Raw genomic sequence first — 17,026 nt, 5'->3', positions numbered from 1 at the left:
GGGAAAAAAAGAGAATTAGATACCGATGGGAATGAAATAATAAAGAATGTGCGTCGGCACAACGCAAATATACGCAACTAGTTTTCTCTGAATAGAGCTATAGTCATACTTTCCATAATAGTGTTCGTGCTACAGTGTAATTATATTTAATAGCAATGAATAACATACTTAATGTGCAACTGTTTTCAATGAGTCTGTGATTAAATATTGGTTTTCAATAATTATTGATATGAACTTTTGTGGCATGAACACTGTAATAGAAAATTATACTGATGTCAAAGAATGTGAAATAAATGAAAGAAATCATTCAATCAATCACTCTCACAAAATTGTGTTTGCTAAGGCAATCATCACGATTACCATTGCTCATTCTAATAAACAGACTTTTTCTTTTCACTTGGCGGATGATAAAACAAGTGAACAACTATAATCCAAAACTTGAATATCAGAACCAGTAAACAACCACCCAGAACTCCCAAGCAAAGTTATAGCAATGCACTAAAAAACCTAGAAACCTCACTGGAAATCTTTCCTGCGTGGTGAATTCAACATGTCAGGCTGAATTTGTCTGGATGTGGTGTTAATGAACTGAAGTGAGGTAAGAAACTGGACTGATGGTCATGAGAAGATTAAGTTTGGATGTTGTAGTCACAGAGAAGGATGAATTATACAATGTCTTCTGGGGGAAAGAAAACTCTCATTCATCCAATAAGGTGGTTACCAAAGAATACAAACTCTGTTTCTTCGGAGAAATACTGTGAGAAACAGAAACACTGTGAGAAACAGTGGAGGTATAGAAATCAAAAGCTCAAAGTGAGAGAGACTTTCTACACTTACAGCCCCGCCCCTCATCTGCCATTGGTCAGACAAACAGCCAAAAGTTCACACCATTGGTGGACATGTCAAACCACTCACACAAAAAGAGAAATGTTCTTTCAGGCACTATAGTCACTTTGAGACACCACCTGTTTTCCCCAGCTCTCAGTTTGCTTTCAAGAATTTTGTGAACATTTTGATTATTTTTATGATGTCAAACGACAAAGGTCCTATATATGCTACAATGTAATACAATTTGTATTTCAATTGTAAAATGGGGCAAAATCGCTAAAACGCCATGCCATTTTTGCACATGGTATTTCAGCACAAAAACCTGCATCATAAACCTCCTATAATCCAGTTTATTGTACTTTTAAGAGATGCTTATTTCCCCTTGATCATGGTAGCAGTAATTCATCTAAATATGGTCAGATGACTTGTGGTGTTGATGTGCAAACTTTCATCGTATAAATGAGTGATGCTGTATCTCATGTGATTATTCGAACTTGATATATTTTAACACATGCACAATGGTCGTGCAACGTTGAGGCAAGGACGAAGAGTGAATACAATAGCAAGCACTTTTAATAATAACAATATAAAAAGGTAATCCAGGGAAAACTCAGAACAGGAACCTCAGACAGGAACAAAGAGACAGCTAACAGCAAACATTACAACATCAAGAACTAACCAGGGGCCTATACCATGAAACGGGTTTAGGTAGCTAGCCAGATATGTTTCAGTTTAGTTTGCGACAACCCTGGGTTTTAGATACCATGAAAGTGGTTTGGCTTTAAGCAGTGTTCATCGCCATAGTAACTTACACTCCACGGCTAACCTGGTCCCGGGCAGGTTATGTTCCAGGTAAGAGGTTGCAAACCGAACTTGGACAAATCAGCTGTGAGCAAAGTGACACATGTCTGATGCGATAAAGTCACTCCACCTGTTTCTACTTCAAATTAAAGGTCACTTCATAGCAAATGATTTTTAAAGACAAAATCGTCTGTTTTTTAGTGATGCTTATTTAGAATAATAAATTTGTATGATTTAGATATTATTTATGTAATTATTATACCCTTAATCAATCACACATGTACAATTTTAGTTCATCAATTATTATGACGCAGTTTAATTGAATAAATATATACTGTAAAGGCAATATAAATACGCTTTAGCATCAATAGATGAAGCTATAAAATAACTACATGTGAGCTTAAATGTTCAATTCTCTCTATACCTTTATCAGCTGTATAAAATAACTTCACAACTTTTACTTGCACTGATATAGCAAGACTTTTTCTTTTAGTTGTTCTCTTTTATAGACAGCCGTTTTCTTCTTGCTGTGTAAATTTGTTTAAATTCTTCCTATTTTAATACTTTTATTTAATAAGTGAATTGCGCTGCTTCTCTCGTGAGAAATTAATCTGTTTCACTCTTTCTCAACGTGTGATTGGCTGTTCGCTACTGATGTCACACCTAAACTCCTAAACTCAGGATCAAAGCCTGAGTTGACAGAGAAAGTTGATGATCAGCATCATGGTACCAACAAAGCCTGGTTGGGTTGGGTTGGGTTGGGTTGGGTTGGGTTGGGTTGGTTTTGTCAACTCAAAACTAATTCTGTAACTCTGAGTTTGTTCAAACACCAACATGGTATAGGCCCCAGGACTGAACTTAAACACAGGGCTTAAATACACAGGCAAACAAGATAACAAGGGGGCGTGGCTAATAAGAAACACCTGGGAACAATTGACAAGACATGGCAAACAGGGAATCACATGACAGACAAGAACCAGGAACAAGACACAAACCCAAACCGTAACAGGTCGCTACAGGAAAAACCACTTGACCTTTAGCCTGTGTTATTGAACCCAGCATGGTTTGTTATCTATTCTAGCTATTAAAATGGAAAGTTTAAAAGAAGTGCTGTGTCTGTGCCTGAAAGCTATACGCAGACAACGATTGCCAGACCTCAACACACATGCTTTAGTCATTATAACATCACAGCATAGTGTATAGATCCCTGGATCCCCATATATATTACTGAAGGAACACCAAAGACCTTTATGGACTGGAACAGCAAAGGTCTTGGGCGATGCATCCGTTTGGTTGCGTCCTAACATTTCCTGTGGAAACTATTCTGTTAATGCGCAAACAGGGCAGATTTCAAAAGCTTAGAAAGTGATTATGATCAGGCATTGTCTGGGACAGGCATTATGATTCGAGGTCACTTTGATCTTTTGAAACCATTTGAAAAATGTTCCAGATACAAACACAAATCAAAGCTTCACATTCCTTCTGAGTGCTGAGGCTGAGCAGACATACTTTCCAACGTCACATATTCTTGATCTGCTTTTTTCTTCAATAGCACATCAACAGCACCAGTGGTCCATATTTTTATTTTTGTTCTTTATCCCTCTGATGCATGAAATAGTAAATCGCAAAGATATCAGTAACACTTTGATTTGTTAACTTTAGTTAATGCATTAGGTATTGTATTGTGGACTAACAATGATCAATATTGAGTTATTAATGTCTGCATACCATATTTAAATTAGTTAATGTATTTTTTTTAACGAATATATATTACAACATTCATTTAGATTTATAAACGTTGTAAAATTATTATTATGTCCCAATTCATGAATTGTGAACATGTTAAACATGTTGTTAACAAATTGAAACTTATTGTGAAGTAGTTATGTAATAAATGAAAAACACATCTATTTGACAGTTTTGTTTGTGCATAACGTGTGATTTTGTAAATTTTATAACCTGTATATGTGATGTGAGCACATTGAAATGTAGGCCAATCTGATGTGATTACAGCCCAGGGCTAATGAGCGTGTCTGACAATTGTCTTGTTTCATGGTGAATGAAGTCACAGAACAGAATATATCATCCGTCTCCATCAGAGTACTGTGTGTTGCTCTAACACAAACAGTCAATGCTGGAAAAAAGCCTTTCAAAAAATTTCATAGGAAAAGAATGTTAGAAAAAGACATCAAAGAGCAAACGAGCAGAAGAATGATCAATCTGTCTTTTTACAAATCAAGAAAACGCATGGTCTTCTGTCTGAATTGTAGAAGAAACAAACACTGCAACAGGCTTGTTGTCTCGCAGACGTAAATGACTCATGTTTTGCACATACATGAAACGGTTCAAGATTCCTGTTCGTCCACGGAAGTGTGATTTTCCTTAGATGTCCTTTGAATAATGACACAATCATCTCGTTTGGCTCCGGAAGAACAGAGAGAGCCCACAATTACAAAATGAAAGAAGCTGGAGATTCAGGAATCTCAGGGGGAAACCTGAAACTGAGACTATTTTGTAATCAGTCTCCTGGAGAAAAAAAGATGATCTACTCTAGATCTGGGTCCCTTACGTGTGTCAGGAAAACATGTCAAAAGCAAACAAATTAATTGTTGAGGGCAACATAAACTTAAACATGCTGATACCGTTGTTAAAGAAATAGATAAAATCTGTCATAATTATTACTCACCTTCATATCATTCTAAGCCCATTTGACATTTTCTCTGCAAAAATGGCATGGCGTTTTAGCGATTTGGCCCCATTTTACAATTGAAATACAAATTGTATTACATTGTAGCATATATAGGACCTTTGACATTTGACTTAATAAAAATATTCAAAATGTTCACAAAATGGAAATATTCCTTCTTGAAAGCAAACTGAGAGCTGGGGAAAACAGGCGTTGTCTCACAGTGGATGACCGGAATTCATGCAGCCAATACGAATGCATCTCTGTCAGCGCCTAACGCGTCCTCAACGCTTCATGGGCCGAGTTACTTCAGGTAGGCCTAAGTTCATTTTGGAATGCACAGAAATTTTCCTTAAATTATGATAAGAAAGCGTTGCTTTAAAATATTAGCTAACAGAAAATTTGACATTGATAAAGCTGCGTGTACGGGCCAAGTCCAAAAGTGCACTAAGCTTTTAATTGTGTTAACCCCAAATATTGGTCCGGAAACTAGCACAATTTAAGCAAATGGACTACTTAAAAACTACAAAGAAAAACATAAAATACTTTTGTCCTGTTTTTTTTTTTATTTAAAAAAATAATAATTATACAGTGCTGCAGGCATTACATAATTTTGTACGTCATGGAAAAAGTTAGTGTCTGGAAGTCAGTGGGCCATGGATTTCCGGGTCTTCTCTTTTTATTTTTTTTACTTCCTGGGTTCTGTAACTCAAACTTTCAAGGGAAAATGTGTTTTCATAAAGACCAAAGGGATGTCGGAAGCTTGGTTGTGTTGAAGTCCTGTGACCGTGGTAGTGTGTTTATAGCCTACGTTTAGCTTTTTGATTCTGGCGATTGTACGTAGGCTTCAAAATTCATTGAAGTTGAAGATAGTCATGATGAAAAAAACGTGTCAGAATCATAAACTTTTGTTGGGCACAGAGGCTGCAGAGCTTATTTTCTGCAGTAATCCAAAAGCAAATGGAAAAACCTATTGGGTTTTTGTCTGAACCAGGGTGATGCAAACTTACGGGTTGTCCTTCAAAATGACCTCATCACTGCAGCACTGAGCCTTAACTCTACACCACAGCAATGAATCAGGAATTTGCTATTTGCTATTGCTAAATGAGCTGTGAAGGGTACATTCTAGAAAGCATTTGATAAGACAAAAACTTTAAATATGCCCCTGAATGAAAAATATGTTTGGTCTATCGTTCAATCCTTATTTCATTAGGTATTTGAGGTACATTATTGAATTGGTCAAAGAAGTGGAACATCTGTAGAATTGTTTTGAGGGAGGATTAATGACTCTAAAACACAAAACACAGAGACAAACACAACGCCAGAAACAACATGTGCTGCATGTCCAGCTTTATAGATCTACGCAATCTACGGGTGCTGGGATCAGTCATCCATCTTTATATTCCTTCTCAAAATACAAAACTAAAATCCTCTTTTGGTTTTCGGCTCTTTTGGTTTTCATTCTTCCTTCACCATTCTTGGTTCACTGGTTCACATCTGCCAGCTATTCAAGAGTGAGGCGAGTCTCTGTCCGTGTCCAGGGAAGAGTGCGTCTAATAAGGAGAAGGCGCTCTTCCAATTAAATGAGATGTATGTCATTCCTCTGAGAGATGCTGTCTTTCCTCATGGGTTTTTGTCTTTCCAAGTGTTACAATCTTCCAGTTGGAAGTAAAAGTCGATCCATTAATCTGAAGTATAAGGTAATGTTCATTATACACGTCATCTGGGATCCACGATCCTCAGGGAGAGAGTGTTCTCATCCTCTCATAGCTGGGGCAAAGACTGGAGAAGAGTAAATGAATGGAAAAAGAAGTTTCGTATTATATGTAAGTTTTTTATTTGGTGCAGGCCAGTCAGTTTTATCCACAGCAGACTCAGTAAAGCATTTCTATCGACGTCACACTCACAAGGACATTGTCCTGCATGGAGGAACAAATGTTTGTCTAAGAAGATTGCATGAATGTATATACTTGATTTTATGCACTTGCTGGTTTTTAATGTAAAACTGCTGAAACTATCCACGTAGTTGTGTCTGATTGGATCAGCAGTTCATTACTTATGAACTACTTATTAGTGCAACAATATGTGACATTGCTTGGCAATCATGATGTAAACATAATGTAATGTAAATAAATTCTCTGCCTTGTATCTAACAAACATCTCTTGATATTCGGATCTTTACTTGTTTGGGACACATTCTGAAATTTGCTTTCACATAACACAATGTTTCTTAATTGTTTGTTTTTGCATGTAAATTACATAAAGCAGATAAACAGAGGAGTTCAAAAATACAGAGATCACACAACAAATCTCAGATTTCATTAATTGCACAACAAAGAAACAATGAATTATACATTTTTCAGACTACGCACAATTTCTAGATGAATAATCAAATGTAAGTAAACGAGTGACATTGGTCATGTGACTCTTCGAACAAACGGTCATATTTCCTAGCTTTCACTGAAGCTCAGATGCACTTTGGATGATTTCAGATCATGCTGGAGAATATGATCCTCAGGGTTTTTTTCTGCATGTAGCTCCAGTGCTGCTGTTATTAAAGCAAAACATGCACACTAAATACTGAGACATTCTCCAATTCAAATATGCCAATGATATCATGTGTAATGCAACATTTGTGTTAAATTATTTTTAACAAAAATGCAACAGGGAAGCATTTTCACTCAGACCTTTGTATATACCGTGGTATAAATTGTATATCAGAATCTCTTCTGGTTGACACATTTCTACTTTAGCCGGGTTTGCCATCATATATCCAGAGGTGCTACGTTTAAATATTATTGTCATTAAAGATAGACATCTTTCTTTGTTTATGTGCATTTGCTTGTGCTTTCTGTGGAAAAGCAGGTCAACCAATAAGACAAGGCAGATGGTTCTATTTGCAAAACCAAATGGTGAAGGTCATCTGTCTTTTTTACAAATTAAATAAACACCCTTGATTTCTCCATATGTAGTCATTGAATCAGCTGAGAGGGATGGACATGTGGAGAAATAATGGGATTGGAAAGTACTTTTACTATTTCCGCAGCGCAAGTCTTTGTTACATCCAAGTTACGTCTCAGATCCCTTTTGATAATAGTTTGCAGGTTAGTTTTACCAACCTTGTTACAGGATGACTAATTTATTGATTTTAAAGTATGTATTATTTCAAGGCATTTCCTAGAGAAGGAGAAGAATACAACCTTTCACGTGAAAAAAACAACAAGAGAAACTCAAGTTTATCTAAAAAGTGTTGCAGTGTTCAGAGTAAATATAACCCAACCCAGACAGCAACATAGTGTCGGCCCAGATCCGGCCCAGATCTGGTACATGTGGATTCCACCCGCCGGATCTGGGCCGACACTATGTTGCTGTCTGGGTTACCATATCCCTCGGTTATAACCCACAAGTCTCTAATTGTAAATCCAAGTCAAATCAAGTCAATTTAAATTATCTTTAAAATATATTAAAAATTATATAAGCTACATACGTGTTTCACATTCTTTTTGTGGCAAGAAAACATCCCTACAGCTTCTGACAGTGAACAGCAGTGTTTTATTGTAGCATAAGAAGTAAGTGTTATTTTAACATCAGTTTAAACCACTGGATTTAGGGTTTCATACATTAGGTTTATTTAACAACAGAAACTATATAATCAAATGTAAAAATAATATGTTGCTAGTTTTCACTGTATGAATTAAATATACAGTGTACTGATTCCTATTAAAGCTACAAAAGTTATTCAGCTAAGAGCAGTGTGATTTTGTCTTTGTCTTTTGTTCATGACCCCAGTTATTGCAAGCTGGTGCGATATGCATATCACAATATATACATTTGCGATGTTTCGATTATTTCGATATATTGTGCAGCCCTAGTTGTGTGTGAATTTTCTGTTTGCATAGAATAACCAGATGACCTAGTACATATGGGATTATATTCAGATTATACAACTAAAACACACAACAATGAAATAAATGCAATGGATTCGAGTGGTTCCCAACCATGTTGCAGGTTCCCCCAACACTGCACATTTTGCATGTCTCCTTAATCAAACACACCTGATTCAAAGTCATCAGCTAATTAGTAGACTCAAAGACCTGAAATGGGTGTGTCAGACAAAGGAGACATGCAAAGTGTGCAGTTTTGGGCAACCATTGATTTCTAGTGTGACAAATAAACCAGAAGTAACATCAATTGTCATTGGTGATTTTAAAAGGACTCATTGTTCAATTGGACTGACATATTTTAAGAAACATAATGTAGCATAATGAGGTCATGTGACTCCAATGTGACAGTATTACAGTAATGAATGCTTTGCGTACTGCATACTGTTTTCCGTACTAAGAAATAATAGGCAGTGTACATTATACATCATCCGGTATTCAGTATGACAAAACTAACCATACTTTCACAGCGTGCATTGTGACGTCATTGTCCTAGTTTTGTGTAATTTTGTTTCTGTCGAAGGGCTGCAGTAAACACCTGTCACAAGTTACAGAGCCCAGACGTCAGCGTGAGCGAGTTACTGCCACTTTCAGCCATTTGTGAGACTGAACGAAGTGACTTTTGTGAGGCAGCATGCAGTTTTACAGGCTTCCCATGCTGCTCAGATAATTGTATCAGCCCAAAAAAGGCTGTGTTGGCAAGTGTCTAGGTAGAGGATTCAGTTTAACCAACAGATGATAAATAACGCCACTAGGTTCGAAGCAACAGCTCAAACAGAAGCATTTACCAGCAGCGGTTATGGCGTGTTTCCATCAGAGTCACTGACCGATGCAAAGTTTTCCTCTGAGACCTGGCGTCTGCAGTCAGAGCTTTGATTGGATAAATCGTCTTGGCAGCATCAATGGTGGGTTTTTCTGTTTGTTTTTTGCCTCCATGAACCAATGAGCCCCTCAATCTGCCAGTATAGCTCTGCTGTCAGAAAAGTATTTTAGCATTCAGACAGTTTTCATAGGAACTCTTCGATTCCAGACGCTACCGGTAAACTCTCAGTAAACCAGCAGACTCTGTAGATAGAAACTGTCAAACAGCAGAACAACACTCCATTGTTATTCACAATCTAAGAGCGTTTACCACGCAAGCTAACACTTTACAATAACAGGGCTTGAATAATCATATACTAATACCTGAATTTATAGTTACTTCAACATGAACTTATGATTAGTGAAGATATGAACTAATCATGAACCAATGAAGAGCGATCCTTCACTATGACAGTAATGATTCATGCATGAATAACAGCAGCCTTAAACATGTTAGTACATGTTTGATAGTTAATGCATGAATTGACGTTTAGGGGATAACTAAATCAATCAGGCTCTGTAAGAATAAATAAGAAGTATTCTAAATTTGAATTAAACAAATGATTTAATACTGCCATCATTAAACTTTAATATCATAACCTGCCATCTGCAGCTTTGTGGCAAATAATCGGAATGGCACATTATTTTTAGCCATTAATTACACATATCCGTCTAAATAAAGGTGGAAAATAGACTAATATCTACCAATAATAAATTTAATCGGATCCAAACCGTTTTCTGATTTTTATAGTTCATTTAGGCCTATGTTTAGTAATAGCTACTTTTCTTCCCGGGACTACAGTATGTAGGGTTTGTTTCTAGTGGGAAAATTATTTAAATTAATCGTGCAAGGTTATTTACTAAGGTTTGCGCTAGTCATTTTACAAGTATTTGTGCCATTATTTACCACCAAAAAAAGCATGTCTTAAACCAGATGTTAATTTGCAAATTTTTCTCTTGGTAAATTGCGTTGGTCATTATGGAAATGATCCGGCGGCGTCTGTGTTCTTTAGTTTGCGTCTCGTCAGATCACGCGCAGAACTTTCCACACGCATCTGTGCTGTTTTGGAAATGCGCTCTCACACTAATTTGCCGTATTTAGTAAATCTGGCCCATAATCTACTGTATTAAAGCAAGTCTTAATGTAGTGTGCAGTGTTATTTCTCAAGTTTTTTTTATTTATATTTTAACCATAAAACACATTAAAAAAGACCTTGATAAAAAAAAATTATATATGTATATATATTTGGTGCTGTGTAGGTATGGCTTAAATTAAGTCTTACAGGTCTTTTTATCATCTGCCAGGTTTTTGTCCAATTGTTAGAAAATAGGACTACTCTCCTCAACAATACATACCCCTTGCACAAATGGTTTTGCCCCAAAGTTTAATGCTTTCGGTTTTGTTTGAATCCCTAACCTTAAAGTAATAGTGATGTTTGCCAGAGCACTTTAAGTGCACTTTAAGCCCGGGCCCGTTCACACCAAGCACGATAACTATAAAGATAACGATAAAGATAACTATATATGCGTCCACACCAACGACCGATAACGGTCTTTTTATTCTAAGCACGTGCGCGCCCGCACCGCGGTTTCAAAGTAGCGAAAATGGATGACCTGCTGCTGCTTTACGTTACAAAAAAATATCAAAAGAAAAACAGGCGCTTTTGGGTACACGATATCCTTAAAAGACGAGAGGAGTTGGGAGAATACGAATTTTATTATAATTGTTGTTTACAACATGTCATTGAATATATTTTTGCTGTTCTTTTTGCCTTTACACGTCTTTGCCAGCAGATGTCCTCAGCCAGCATGCTATGTTCCGAGCGCATCTAAACAGTGAATCTAGCAAGTCTAGTGTAATCGATCTAATCTAACAGTGAATTAAGCTGGCGAAGTCAATGAAGGGATAAAACATCGACTAGTCAACACCTTTATGTATACAGCGCCTTTTTCACTGCAACTTCAGCAATGTTGTCAAAACTAGCGCTGGATAGCCTACCTGAGGTAATTTTGTTACACTATGCTAAACTGCATAATATCTCATCGTTAATATTTCTCACCATTTATTCCCAGGATACGACCGATTGCTTTCCATATATCCATCTTTTTTAACGTATCCTTGAAAAGGGGGTTTGACTTGTCAAACAGTGGAGGATTTGTTTGTACCTCGACGATTAACTTCTCTGCAATGTCATCTTCCATTTTAAATGCGCAAGACCTTTAAATTAGAATGGATTCTGATTGGCTGTCAGTGTTTTATCGTTCGACAGCTTGAAAGAAATCGTTGTGAAAGTGATCCCAACGATATCGTTCCTCATATCTTTATCGTTATAGTTGTGGTGTGAACTCTGTTATTCTTTAATATGGAGAACGATTTTTAGAATTATATCTTTATCGTTATCTTTATAGTTATCTTTATAGTTATCGTGCTTGGTGTGAACGGGCCTTTAGAGTACAGTTGAAAGGCCAGTAGGCCACCAAACTGGAGAAATCCACACAGTGCTCGTCTAATAATTCGTTATGTAAACTCCATCCTCAAGAGTTTGATAATGACATTTTTATGCACCAATTTACAGCGTTACAGGTAAGACTTAGGCCAGACATGCTGCACGAATGGAAATTTAGTCGAGGCAGTCATCCCTCTTCATCCAATAAAACTTTTATGACAAACGTCTGATGTTAACCTACAGTTAAAGTTTAAAAAGGAAGTATCTGGCTTCGTAAATGTATTTGACACGCATACGTTGCTGAACGTGTTCGTTGAAAGGACAAGGACATCCGTACAGTGAGTTCAACCGCATGCGTATGTGTATTTGTGAACGTCGTGCTCATGAAGAATCCATGCTCTTAAATGAAAGCAGCTTCAGGTTTATGGTTCGATGTTTGAGTGTTAAGGCTGGAAAAAGCAACGCTGGGGTTTTCTCATATGCCGGCCAAGAGACCGGCAGCTGATGTTAATTAAGACTGTAAGCGATCCTGATCCGACGGAATCTCTGTGCACGGAGCACAAGTAAATCCATCGACTCCAACGTTTTCCGCTCTGGATATGGCCATGATGTCAGTGGAAATATTTACGGTTTCTCTCAATAAGCTGCTCTGGGAGTCATATATGCCCACCCTCGTGGCCTGTCTGGATCGCCTTGTCAGATTTGACAAACAAAAATGATTTCAAATTTTGTTTGTCAACCAGGCCTGATTTGATTTCTTTGTTTAATATTAAAACACTCATCCATTGCGTTTCTGTCATCGCTTTCCATATATTGAATTGATTGCTCCTGTCAGCCAGTAAATTCAGCAATGCAAATTTTATTAAAATAGTCCAAAAAGTATACAACTATGTCAAAAGAGTAATGAAAATTACGATTTTGATTCTGCGCTAGTAGTTTAGCATAGCCTTAGCTGCCATCCTATTACACTGAAAAAACAAAACAAAAATCTAAGTTGTAAATAACACAAAGATTATTGGAGTACGTTTTACAAGAAAATACTATTTTAGTCTTTCTACTTCAAAATTTCACGTTGAATGCAATGCATTACCATTTATTGGTGAAATGTACTGGCAATTTCAGAGTGAAAATTGTTTCAAAGTAAAACGCACGTCAAATTTTTTTCAGCGTATAGCACTTCTGATTTTTGTGTTGCGGCAAATATGTATATGCACAAGTATGAATGAAATTCATGAGCCATGGTGGACGGAAGATCTTCGGCAAAAAGCATACAAAATTTCAGTTTGTTCAACACATTTTCATGGCAACTCGTTACAATTTTCCGCTTTGGCAAATTGATGGCTATTTTGTATGATCTCATTAGTTATGTTTTCCCATGAGATCAGGTTGGTCTGTTCCTCACACAAAGCATATTGCATAAAACCTATGACTTAAATATAGTTATTTTGATTACATTCATGGTGGTGGTTTATTTTTTGTCTTTTTAGGGGCTTGGCAGAATAAATCACATCCACTTTTCTTATATGTAAAAACTGAAGGTCTGACAATTTGCATTACATCTCCTTTTCTGTAGTGTCTACTGTAAGATCTTGGTCAGACCGCACAGGAAGAGAGAACAAGATCTCTATAGTTCAGATTTGTGCTGTCCAAAGCTGTTTTTCAACCACATTGACCTTCAAGCAGCAGAGCATCTTTCCATAGTTCATGGCAGGAACAGCATATCACTCTCTCCGCCTCAATGGAAAAAGTAATCAGCTACGTCATGCCTCTTAAACCCCCATGTTATGTCCTTGTTCATACAATTATAACTTTTAAGACTATGTCTAATATTGATGTCGTTTTATAGCCTTCCTTTATGAGAACTACTCTTATGAGGAAGTTCTGTAAGATGAAGCATGTCTGGATTAGAAATCCTGTGTGTTTAATGTGGAGGACGTACTACAGTACATCTGTTCATTCATCTTTAGTTTTCAACACCTTCCATTTTTTTGGACACATCAAGAAGAGAAACATGAAGGCTTAGTGTTATGTTTCGTTTTCAATCAACATCAAAGTTGTCCGTTTACTATGAAATATGGATGAATAGCAGCTTATTAAAGGGGTCATAGATATGATGCGATTTCTTGTTTTCCTTTTTCTTTAGTGTGTTATGTAGCTGTTAGTGCAAGTATAAGTATAACGCTTCGTTCTCACATGCCCCCACAAATCTACGTCAGTTTTTGCCAATTTTAACGGCAGAGTTTAAAATGTAAACGCAAAGAAAGAAGGTGTAACTTTTATTCTCGCTGTGTTATAGGCCTATGTCACGAAAAAATTGAAGACCGGAAGTACGTCTTTTAGTAGGGATACGGCTCTTCCGGTTAGCTTTTTACAATGGACTCAGCACCAGCCTGAACGCCTTCCGCTACTCCTAGGCGTGTGTTAACACGGTCAAAAACTGACCGACGACGGGGTCTGATTATCTCCCCAGTTATTCCTGGGAAACCGGGTTGGTATAGTGTTGGCTTTAAGTCTATTCCGACCACTTTCCAAGACGTAGATGCTCTCATTTTCAAAATGCAAACTGCAAACGAAAGTGCTGCCCCGGAGAATATTAAAAGAAGGCCCCTCATCCCTCCTTATTAACCTAACCCAAGACTTGCGGAGTGTTTCGGCCTTCGGGAAAATGTGAAAGCTGAGGTATGGCTGTCTACGTCCTGATGCAGAGCAACCCGGTACACTACAACAACAGCTCCCATTCGCCAGTAAGGTAAACGTTTCTATGGAAACAGCGAGTTGGACCAATCAGCAGACGTTGCTGCTACGCTTAGGATTGTGGGTAGTGTAGTTTTTTCCCCCCATAAGATCGCGAATAAGACATGTTTTTCTTAAAACAAGGTTGATTTCATAAGAACTTATAGCTTATACAGGAGCAAAAACCTTCGTTTCACAACCTCATAGCTCGTGGTCAGCCTCGGTTTAGAGATTATGGCTGATAATCTAAATCCTTATCGAGAAATACTGTTGACCGGAAGTTCTGAATCCCTACTCCGCGTTCCGGAAGCAGGAAGTGTGACATAGGCCTATTGTTGCCGCCGGCGCCGCCGTGTCGTGGAGACACTGTGTTTTTCGTTTCAAAAGTCAAACTACTTTGTATGGCCTTCCAAAAGAGGACACAATTAGAAAACAGTGCTTTGTTTACAACACTGTTCCAGAACAGTACAACCAAAATATTCGACTGTGTGCTGCGCATTTTTTGGAGGACTGTTTCCAGAACCAGCGAGAGTACAAGGCCGGCTATGCACAAAGACTGATTCTGAAAAGTGGGCAATTTCATCTTTGCAAGTACAGTCTGGCGCTTCTCACAGTCACAACCTGTGACTTTGCGTATACAATATGTTTTCATATTTTAAGAATTTGATACTGACTATTCAAATGCGAGTTTTAAGCAGTATAGAGTAGCACTTGCTTGTCATTTCTACGATCACAAATGCAGACATAGTTTTATGTTTACATAGTGTTCTCACACTCGTAGTGCGACGCTTAAAAAGACAGTAAGTCATTATAATCAGTAACTATTATGTCCACAATGAAATACAAACTCACAAATTTGATATGTTCTGGTCCAGTCGTGCTGGCAAAGTTGATCGATCAGCTTGGTCATCTGCATTTTCCGATTCAGAATGATTGTACCAACATTATCACCTTTCATTATATTGCTTTGAGAGTTTATGTTCCAAATATGATAATGGACGTGTCATTTCCGTCACACGATTAAGGTGTTTGGGCCAATCACAATGCACTGGATCGCTGGTCAATCAGAGCACCCAGAGCCGTTGAAAAACATATTTAACATATTTCATATTTAACGGCTCTGAGCACACTGCGCTTTTCAGAATGATGATCTTTGTAAAAATGTTATGTTTCAGAAAGGCGGGGCATAGAGGAGTAACATAATGTACAGTGTGTGTAAAATAATGACTTTTTTTAATTACTTATTTTTAAAACCATTATGATTTAATGTCAATATCATATCATTCACTGGAATAAATAAGCTCAGATGATAAAAGTTAAAATAGTTGAGATCTGGTAAACAATTCTTCTCAACTCTTAACTTACTATTACGTTAACTTTATCTTATTATAAATAAAATTCTCAGAAAATATTTCTTGAATTAACTTTAATACATTTTACTGATCCAATTGCCTCTTTTTCCTTTAGAGGAAAATCATTTTGTGTCATATAGGAAGCAATTATTAGTTAGAGACATTTGCTGTTTATAATTACTAGCACCAGTAAAGCTGCTTTATCAGTATTTCAATTGGTTATAGGTGAACTGGGGTTTGCGATTTCACTTCTGAAAGTATTTGTTTATAGCACAGACACAAACTATTTCAGATTAGCAAGAAAAATCTGGTTTTCCATGATAAGACCCCTTGAAGGGAGGATTTGACCCCAAGCAGATAGAGAAAACTGATGTTCTTCATAAATCCAGACACTGAAATAGGGTAATATCCCTAATGTTCACTTTGGACATAAACGCATCATAAAAGTTTTTCCATGGAGGCAAAAGAAAAAACATAAGCTTAAACTTTTGTTATGTGTGAAACATTATAGTTTCACATGTTCTGATACAGTTTTCACTAACTTAGCCTACATGTACAGTAACTAATCAATAAAATGTGGTTATTGTATAGGCGTGACTTTGCACTGCACACAGAGAAATGTTTGTCCATACAATGAAATTCAATGGGGTCAAAAGAACATTGGATTAACTGAATAAAAAAAATAAAAAAAACACAGACATTTTTCTAAATATATGTAATTTATATATATTTAAAGCATGTAGCTTTATACCTAAACCTCTATTGTACCAACCTTTATTGTACCATATTATTTTTCCTCTATAAAAGAGAAAAAGTTGAGTTTGATGTAAACCCTTTACACCATTAGAGAACACAGATTTTCCACTCAGGTCTGTCAGTAAAGGACGAGAGGAACGCTGAATCAGGAAAATTCAAGATCGGAGATATCGCCACTAATTCCAACCATATGTGGAATATGTGGGAAATCTACAGGGCAGAATGACTGTTCAACACAACAGAGCAGCTATTACAGTTTTTCTCGATTGTTTACACACATTTTCTGAAAGAATGCCTCATATTCTCAGAACTCTACACACAATTAAAAAAACACACACACAATGGGCAAAACCCCTCAATTCTCCTGCAAAATGAAACTTTACATTCAAAACAATGTTATTTCTTCTCAAAATGGTATTTTGTTTTCAAATGACACACACAAACCATCATATGAATAGACATTTATAAGAACCTGTTGAACACTGATGTGCTCAATGTAAAACACTATGATGAATGGAAAACACTTCTTCTCCATTCATCATAATGACTTAGCCCTTTTTTTGTTCAGTGTTACACTTACTAAAGACAGTACATACATAAGTGTGTTGTAAAATATTTGAG

Source organism: Siphateles boraxobius, unplaced genomic scaffold (assembly GCF_051911475.1).
Source record: "Siphateles boraxobius isolate OS27281-9 unplaced genomic scaffold, OSU_SipBor_1 8, whole genome shotgun sequence".
Classification (NCBI taxonomy): domain Eukaryota; kingdom Metazoa; phylum Chordata; class Actinopteri; order Cypriniformes; family Leuciscidae; genus Siphateles; species Siphateles boraxobius.
This window is presented reverse-complemented; position numbering follows the sequence as displayed.